Source organism: Cryptomeria japonica, unplaced genomic scaffold, assembly GCF_030272615.1.
Source record: "Cryptomeria japonica unplaced genomic scaffold, Sugi_1.0 HiC_scaffold_78, whole genome shotgun sequence".
Taxonomy (NCBI): Eukaryota; Viridiplantae; Streptophyta; class Pinopsida; order Cupressales; family Cupressaceae; genus Cryptomeria; species Cryptomeria japonica.
Genome location: NW_026728900.1, coordinates 294,083 through 303,263, shown reverse-complemented (window position 1 = coordinate 303,263; position 9,181 = coordinate 294,083).

Sequence of the window (9,181 nt, the reverse complement as noted above, 5' to 3'; positions counted from 1 at the left end):
ATTTTCAACATTTAAGATTTTAATTTAATTTGTAACAATATTTTCCATATATAATTAAACTGATTGTTTCATAATTAAAGATCTTGATTCCCCTACAATGAAACCATTTAGTAAGAGCCCAATCATCTTATAAACTTTTTTTAAAGACCAAACATTTAGAATTACCATGTATAAGTCAGGAACTTGACGAAATAACTGTATTAATTGTTCTTATAAACATTATTTATTTCCCTAACTACAATAGCTCCATACAAAATTATGTTTAGATTAACTATTTCCTCTCAGTTTTGTGTACTATAATAGAGAAGAAATTGATCGACATGTCATTTTTATCCAGGGAAAATCAAAACAATTTTGATTGATTGATTCACACTCTTTTATGCATATGTGATTTAAAATGTATAAAAAAAAATTTAGCGATTATTATTGTGACTCCATCATTGAACACGTTTCATTATGGCTTTGTGGCGATGTGTGCTTTTTGCAATCTTCCTTGTACACGTTATTTCTGAACTTGTTCGAGTAGGAAAAATTCAACAGATTTTACTATGCTTTAATAATCATGTGATATCAACGAGATAAACACACTAAAATAAAGCCTGATTGGCATTTCAAATGAATTAAGTGTTCGAAAGAACTCAAGCACTTATATAAGATTTTTTTCATTTTTACTTTACAAATATTATTATGATTTCAACATTGTCGATAAAGATTTTCTTACCTCTGAAAAAAAATTAATTCATAAATAAGGAGGAGATTACATATAATAGGATAAATTTTCACACATTTTGCTATGTTTCAAAAATCTTTTGATAAATGAGATAAAAATGAATAATGATTAGTTTTTCAGCTTAATAGAATTTTCGAAAGACTTGAAGAAGCACTTAAGACAAATGTTTTTGCTCATTACACACAAAAATTAACACAAATGAGGGTAGATGTTGCTTCTTTTGTGGGTTTTTGTGTATGCGCCCTACTCCCCCTATCATCTAGTGTGTCATTTTCATGTGACTCTATAAGGACCTCATGTTCAAAGATTTGAATGGGACCTTCTTCGTCTTAGGTTGCAATAGGGGCTTCTTCTCCTATGTTCTTTCCTTCAGCACTTTCAGTTCCTAAAGGTATTTCTGATAGAGGACCTATTGAGGTGGTCTATGATGTGTTCCTTGCAGAGTTATTTATCAGAAAAAAAAAATTAGGGGTACCTTTCAAAACTCTTGGAGTTTTTTTGTGCTAGTCAATTATATGGTCACTCTATTTAATGATTTTCTGATTTGGCTAGGTGATTCTTCTCTCATAATTTTTCTAGGTGTCTCTAAATTGTTTTGGTCACCCTCCTTGTTAGAGTTTCAAGGTGATCCTACCAGAAAAGGTTGTGGGAAGCTTTTCAAAACCCATTGTTAGTTTTTCGGTTCCTTTGTTGTTTTGTATTGTTTTTGTCAAGATGTTGGTCTGGTCTCCTACTTGAACTTCTCTGTTCTAATTAGGTAGTTTATGTGGGTTTGAGAGCTTTATTCCCGCTAGTTCATTGCTTTAGTCAAAATCTCCCTGAGTTGGCCAATTTAGTTGGCCATCAGCTTCTTCAAAAAAAGATTCAACCTTTTTTAAAATTTTGTGTTTGTGGTGGTTTCACTACTTGTGAGTCCCCCTCTTTGTGCACCTTCTTGGCAATTTTGTAATGGTTTGGGCCTCTCTTGATTTTATCTAATAGGATATTAACCAAAACTGTATAAAATTCTAAAAAATGAGAAAAATAAAAGACTAAAAATATTACTATATTTCATACATAAATTTCATATATATCTTTAAATGATTTTTTTTTTAAAAGACATGATTATCTTTTAAAAAAAAAATCAACTCAAAATATTCAAGAAGAAACTAATTCTAAGAGATAACAGGTTTCATTGAAAATGTAATATACACATGTTAAAATTAGTCTCAGTCGTAAACAATCGTGATCTGATAATTAGCACCCAGAATTCGATATTATGTCACTTGTGGTTTATTGGGATTTAATTAAGTTAGTATTAAAAACTAACATATTAATTTGCTAATTGTGATGTTTGGTTTAAAGTATATCCGTCGGTGTAGAAGGATCGTGGCTCCATACAAGGGTCACGACCCTATGTGGAACCACGTGGTTCCACATAGGATCATGACTCCCTGTGGAGGCACGATCCATTGAAGACATAAGATATACATCCGCCTCCCATTATCGAATAAGAAGATAAGTACGATACATATGATAAAGGGAGAACAGATATAATTAATTGATCTTCATATCTACAGAGGCAAACTGATAAATATTAAAATCAGTTTTATATTTCTTCATATCAAACAATAACAATATAAATTCATTGTCTCAGAATTCTGATTGTTCTGAAAGTCATCACAATCTGTTTACATTTACATGGTATCAGAGCCTAACTACTTAAAGATCCGAATAGACTAAAAGCGAAATTTACAAAATTGAAGAGTTCTAAAATGGCGATCACAATCAGATTCAAGGACAGACTCGAAGGAGCAGCAAACTTTCTAGCTTGGAAAGTCAGAATTATGATAGTGATAAAAGAGAACAAAGTAATCAAATTCATAAAAGAGGACAAGCCCGAACCTGTAGACGAACTTGAGAAAACTATATGGAATGAAGGAAATGATAAAGCTGAAAAATCATGATAGATGTAGTAAGGGATCACATAATACCACTTATATTAAAACATGACAATGCATATGAAATGTTCAAAACCCTTGAAAGGACGTATGAAATAAAAAATCCGAGCAAGACCCTAGCTCTAAAATGACAGTTGAACCACATAAGTATAAATAAAGGTGAAACAATAAACTCATACTTCATGAGGATAGGTTCACTCAGAGATCAACTGCAAAAACTTGATTATCATGTCTGTAAAGCGGAAAATCGAACCCTAGGTGTTCCCCCCCACTCCAAGGAGAGAGAAAGGAGGTCACTAGGATTGACGGTTTTCACTTAGGAGATACTTTACATTCAAAAGAGGGGTTGAAACTCACAAGATCCAATCCCACACAATACAAGATTGAATTCTAAATGAGTTTCAAGGGTTGAGACAGCAAGGCTACCCTCTTTTGTAAAGAATGTAGATAGAAGGATTGAACTAGGAGTGTATGTAAAAGTAGGAAAGATTCGCTTGTAGATGGAGATAGAGACACGGGATGAAGCTGCGGACCTAAAATTAGCAGTAAAATGTCGAGACGATGTTGTCCTATAAGCTTGAGCAAAAGTTGACGGGACGATGGCGCCCGGAGTGCACACGGTCCTCCTCAAAATCCGTGAAACGAAGGGGGATCTGTTCGTCTCTGCACAAGGATTCCAGATCTTCAATTACAGCCACGTACCTGCAACCTACACACAGAAAAGAGAGGACGATTGGGGGGTTAGGGATTAGGGGTTTGCCTTTAGGTCAAATCCTGGTTTTGGAATTAACCAAGAAATGAGAATGCTGTAAATGTAAATGTTTGTAATGTAATCAAGTATTGATACCTTGTTGTAAGAATGTTTGTATTCTTACATGCGAAGGTGTAATAATGTTGTATGTTGTATGTTGTAGGTGATCTCCTCTTCAATGGTTGAATCCTTGTCTTGAATGCAACACCTAGCCTTGAATGGAGACCTAGAATGCTCAATTCCTTGAAGGAACGCTTGAATGTCTGAATGTTTGCCTATCGCTTCCGCATCTTGCACACATATGTTTTTTTCTCTTTTTTTGTAAGGGGAAATGTAGTTTATATACTTGTCAATTAGGGTTAGGAGACTAATTTTTCCGACCTTAGGCCGACCTAGGAACATTATTTTCCAAATTGCAAACTTGAAGACCCGATGCCCCATAAGAGACCGGGCCCAAAATAGGGCCAGGGACCAGGGTGCTGGACGCCATGGTCCAACCTCCTGGGACAACAGGGTGCAAGGAGGATCAGGCCAAGGTGCAGAAAAGATGCAGTTTTTGATGTCGTAAACAGGTTTCGAGGTCTCCATTCAGGTTCAACGTTTCCCCGCCATCGTGAAGACCTAAATGTAGTGAAAATTGCAAGTGTCACAATTTTAGGATGCTACATTTAGCCCCCACTTTAGCGGGAGTATAAGCGTACGCCCATACTTCCGATAAAATACAAGGAAACAACACTGAAAGACTTTCACCACGTCAAGGAGGCAAGATACACCAAGCCCCGAGTGGACTAAGGATCTTACGACTTTGATTAACAAAGTAAAAGGGAAGATCACAAGGGAGAACCATGACTGATAGTAGTACGGTTCCCTCACTATGAGTCATGCAAGAAAAATACCAAAAATTTTCAAGGCAAAGCTAAGTTCGCCAAGAAATTTTCAAGTATCCTGAAGAGATATGGACAGAGTGTATTCCCCCTACGTTAAAGCGATTGCACATGCCTCATCGGGGGTGATTGCTTTAAGGTAGTGATACACATAAGAAATGAGAAGGGAAAGGAGCACGTTATCAGAAAGATTTAGCCCCCAAGTGTGAGATAAACCCAAGGATAATAGACACAAAACACAAAGCACGAGGTGACTTCGCTTTCCTCGGTGTCAGTATGTTGTATGATAATTCATGTATATCATATGTATGTATGCATAATTGTTCTTCATTCCCCAATCAAGGAAGGTCACCTAGGAGAAGGGAACACATGTGTCTTTTGAGTCAACATGAGAGAGATCAAAAGAGATCTCAATGCTTTGCATCATCCTCAAGTAAAAAACATTAAGGACAACAAATAGAAGAATGAGAATAACACATAGAAGAAGTAACAAAAGAGATCAAGAGAGGGGAAGAGATTCTACAATGCTAATGAAACTAGTCTAGCACGTCATCCACCCCCCGATCTTGCTGATCAATATTTCGAGAAGGCAGGAAACATGCTAGAGGAGGAACATCCAACACAGTAGATGGAGCTATCACAAGATCCAAACAAGGGCTATGTTCATGTTCCAAGCCACGTTGTTCTTGTCTAGGAGCTAGGATAAGTGCTTTAGAAAATTCGTTAGATAAATGGTTATCAATATCAACATATTCATTTTCACTATCAGAAGCAAGAGAAGTAACATTTTCATCATGAATAACATTTTCATCTATATCATCATCAAGATTTATAAAAATAGGATCTTTACCTCGCACAGGATCAAAAACATCATGCATCTTATGCTTAGGAGATTTTGGCTCAATTTTCGGCTGAGGAGAAAATGGAATAATACTAGCTGAAGGTGTTTTTGGGGATTGCAAAGTTTGAGAAGCAACTGCACAAGCTCTAAGATGACGCTTTCGTCGGCGTTCACGCGCAAAACGATTTCGTCTAGTCTTAGTAGGAAGTTGAGAAGATCGAGAAGGAGGAATGTTCTCATCCTTATCACTTGGGTGTTTAGGTTGTGGTCTCTTAGGTTGGATGATAGAAGAAGAGGAAGGTCTCTTCTCTCTATAAAAGGAAGGAGGAGGAACTGCTCCATATAAAGGAGGAATATTTGTTTTAGGAAGGAGACCAAGTCCATCATGACGAGGAGGTATAGGTCTACTTTTAGAAAGTTTATTAGACATAGACATAGTCACATCCATAGGAATGAGTTGGGAATCTTCTTGAGGAAAGACATTAGTTTTATCTTTCAAAGGAAGAACTTCCTTCTCAAGAACGATAGGAATATCAAGTTTGGGTGTTCGAGGTTCACTTAGAGATAGGATCGTATCTTTTTTCCACTTTTGATAAGATTTGAAAAGATGATCACTTCGCGGTGGAAGAGATTGGAATTGTTTAGGCCAAAAATAATCAATAGGAACGCTAGAAGTTCTTTCAACTGGTTTAAAGAGACTATGATTGATAGTAACAACATCACCATTATGGGGAAATTTCAAACACTTGTGAATAGGAGAAGCAATAGCTTTCATGGAAGATAGCCAAGGATAGCCTAGCTTCACACGAAATTGTTCGGATGATGGAATAATAGCAAAGCTCACATCAAGGGATTTGTTATAGACCTCAATAGGTAATGTAATAGAACCAATTGCAGGAGAAGAAAATGCATCAAATAATTTCACAACCACATTTGTTTTGTCATAGATCACTTGATTCAATTGCAAAGTAAAAAGAAATTCTTCAGTAATGACATTAACCATGCAAGAAGGATCAATAAGCACTCCACAGCAAGGTGTATTCTTGACTTTTGCAACTATATATAAAGGAACATTAGGTGCCCTGATAGTTTCACTGGAATCAAATGTGATGGAAGGTTCTTTAGGGATTTTCTGCTGTTCTACAAAGTTAATCACATTCGGAGTCATAGACACAAGACCATCAGGTGAGAAAGAGGAATCATTAGTCTCAATCACATTAGAGGTATGAGAAGGTAATGGATCAGTAAAAATCTTAAGATTTTGGTTAGGAAGAGCTACAGATGTGTTGCCTTTATCATTCACACCTGAAATAGAGATAGTATTATTATCAATCAAATCTTGAATTTTACCCTTTAAAGCAAAACATTTTTCAGTATCATGCCCAGGTTGACGATGAAATTGACAAAAAGATTTGTTATCAAAATAGGGTGAATTAATCTTTGCAGGATCTATTTGCTTTATAGGAGGGAGAGTAAGCACATTTCATTCCAATAACTTATTCATAATACTATGCAATGATTCATTCAAAGGAGTAAACTTTCTTTCTTTCTTGAAAAACTTAGAAATAGGAGGCACACCTGATGCTGCATTTACATTGTTGTTAATGATGTTTTCATTGAACTTAACGAACCCTCTGTTCGGTTTAAACTTCCCAAATGGTTGTTGACTACTATCACCCTTATCACTCGGAGCCATAGGATTTGCTTGTTCCATTTGACTCACAGTCAGTTGATAATTGTGAAGAGTTGCACACAACTGTTGGAAAGAAGTAAACTCAGAAAACAAAAGTTTTTCTCTAATATCTTTTTGTAAATTAGAAATAAAGATTCTTTGAATATCATTGTCAGGTACCGGAAAAGAAATTTGAGCACACAAATGCTTATATCTACCAATGAAATCAGTCACTTTTTCTTTAACACCTTGTTTACAATGCATTAAATCAATCAAAGTAACTTTAGGACCTATATTGTTTTGAAATTATTGAATAAAAGCATTTGCAAGTTGTTGGAAAGAAGTAATAGAATAGGAAGGCAACGAGCAATACCATTGTAGAGCCTTATCTCTTAATGTTCTAGTAAACAGTTTTGCAAGCAACCTTTGGTCATGAGCAAAATCGGTACATATTGTTTGAAAAGGTCTTAACATGTGTTAGAGGATCACCTTTACCAATATAAAGCTCCAACTGTGGGATTTCAACATGCTTAGGGGGGATAGCTTGAACAATGTCAAGAGAAAGTGGGCCCGCAACATCAAATGTGGGCACACTAAACTTAGATTGATTCATAGAAGCAATTTGTTGCTGTAAAGAAGAGACAGTTTGCGCAAGATTGTTAATGGTCGCTTCAGTCGAAGAGTTCATATTAGACATGTTAGATTGTGATGGAGGTATTATGTTATTGAAAGAAGGTATTGATTGAGAGTAAGGTGGCAGGACACTATGATGGTTAGTCATAGGAGATGATTGCAAAAGAGGAGCACTACAAGGAGGAATGGAATGGTTGGATGAATTGCCCCCTTGCGTCATGTTCATTTGTGGAGATGTAATAGGGACACTCATTGAAGGAATGAATGAAGAAGTCGGATTGAATGAAGGAAGAGGGTTGATTGAAGAGGAAGGATTGCCCCCATGACTGGTGATCATAGGTGGAATGTCTTGTATTGAAGTAGTCATTATGTTTGATGTAAAAGTAGGTATACTAGCAATAGAAGTTGTCAAAGGGATAGAATGATTGACTTGAGTAGGAGGTTGTGTATAACCTAAAGTTTCGGCACAACTCTTCATAGGCATCACATTCGAATCCACAATGTGTGCAATACTACGCAAAATATCAATTCCATTCTTATCACTGTGAACCATACGTTTTAGACCCTCAATTAATGAAAGAGCTTGACTATCAGGGTATTCTTGAGACATCCATTGCTGAAAATCATCAAATTGGTTATCCAATTTCGAAAGTTGTTCTATAGAAACCTCAAGGAGAGTTTCTTCATCATTAAGAGGATTAGAGGAATTACCCGTGTCCTCGTTAAAAAGGCCATTCAAATTAGGTTCCATTCCCTTGGTAATTAAACCTCGGAAAGACTTAATTCTAAGGCTTCGTCTAACGGGAATAGTGTAAGTAGGGCTTATTGTTGTAAAACTCATGCACTAGAGAGAGAGGGAAGATTTTGAATTTTGAAAATAAAGTTGGCAAAATTGAACAATGAGATAATGATTATCCAATTTGAACTTTGTGAAAGAAGAGGGAAACACAACTTCCAAGAAAGGTAGGCACAATTGAAAATTAGGGCCAAGGGGGTAGCACTTAATTTTAATTGTTATCTTGAAAATTGAAATCTTGAATTTTGAGTTTATTTTCAAATTTAGGGGTAGCAAATTTCAATAAAATCAGCCAATCTCCTAGATTTAAGCTGTTAAATGTAATCATGACAATCTCCCAAAATTTCGGAAAAAATTTCAGGGACCGTGGCGAACGGAGTGCACACAGTCCTCGCAACTTTTTTCGAAATTTTCAGGGATGAAGGTTATGATGATTTTAAAGCTAATCTAAAAAAATTGAGTGATTTTACGATCTGTAGATAGGCCAATTAAAGTTGCAATCTCAAAATTGAATCCTACCAAGATTGTTGAAAAATGCAAAATTTGAATTTTGAAAAAGAGAGGGAAACTGAAATTTTGAATTTTATGATTTTAGAGGGAATACTAAAAGCAATGCAAGCTTTGAAACTTAAAGGTTGACTCAATTTCATGCAAAATTCAATTTTGAAAGCAGGAATCAAAGTTGTTGCAATTAAACACTTAATTTAAAAAGTCACAAATTGCAAAAAATTTGAATAAAGTTTGAAGAACTTATTGTGATTCCATTGTACCGAATGTATGGGATTTCATGTGAAGGGTCTATCTCTGACGAGATCAAGAGGTTCCTATGAACACACTGCATTGAACCTACATGGATACTCTGATTCAGACTGGGTTGGAAGCGTGATAAACAGGAAGAGCACTTCAGGATGTTGTTTCAGCTTAGGATCAGCTA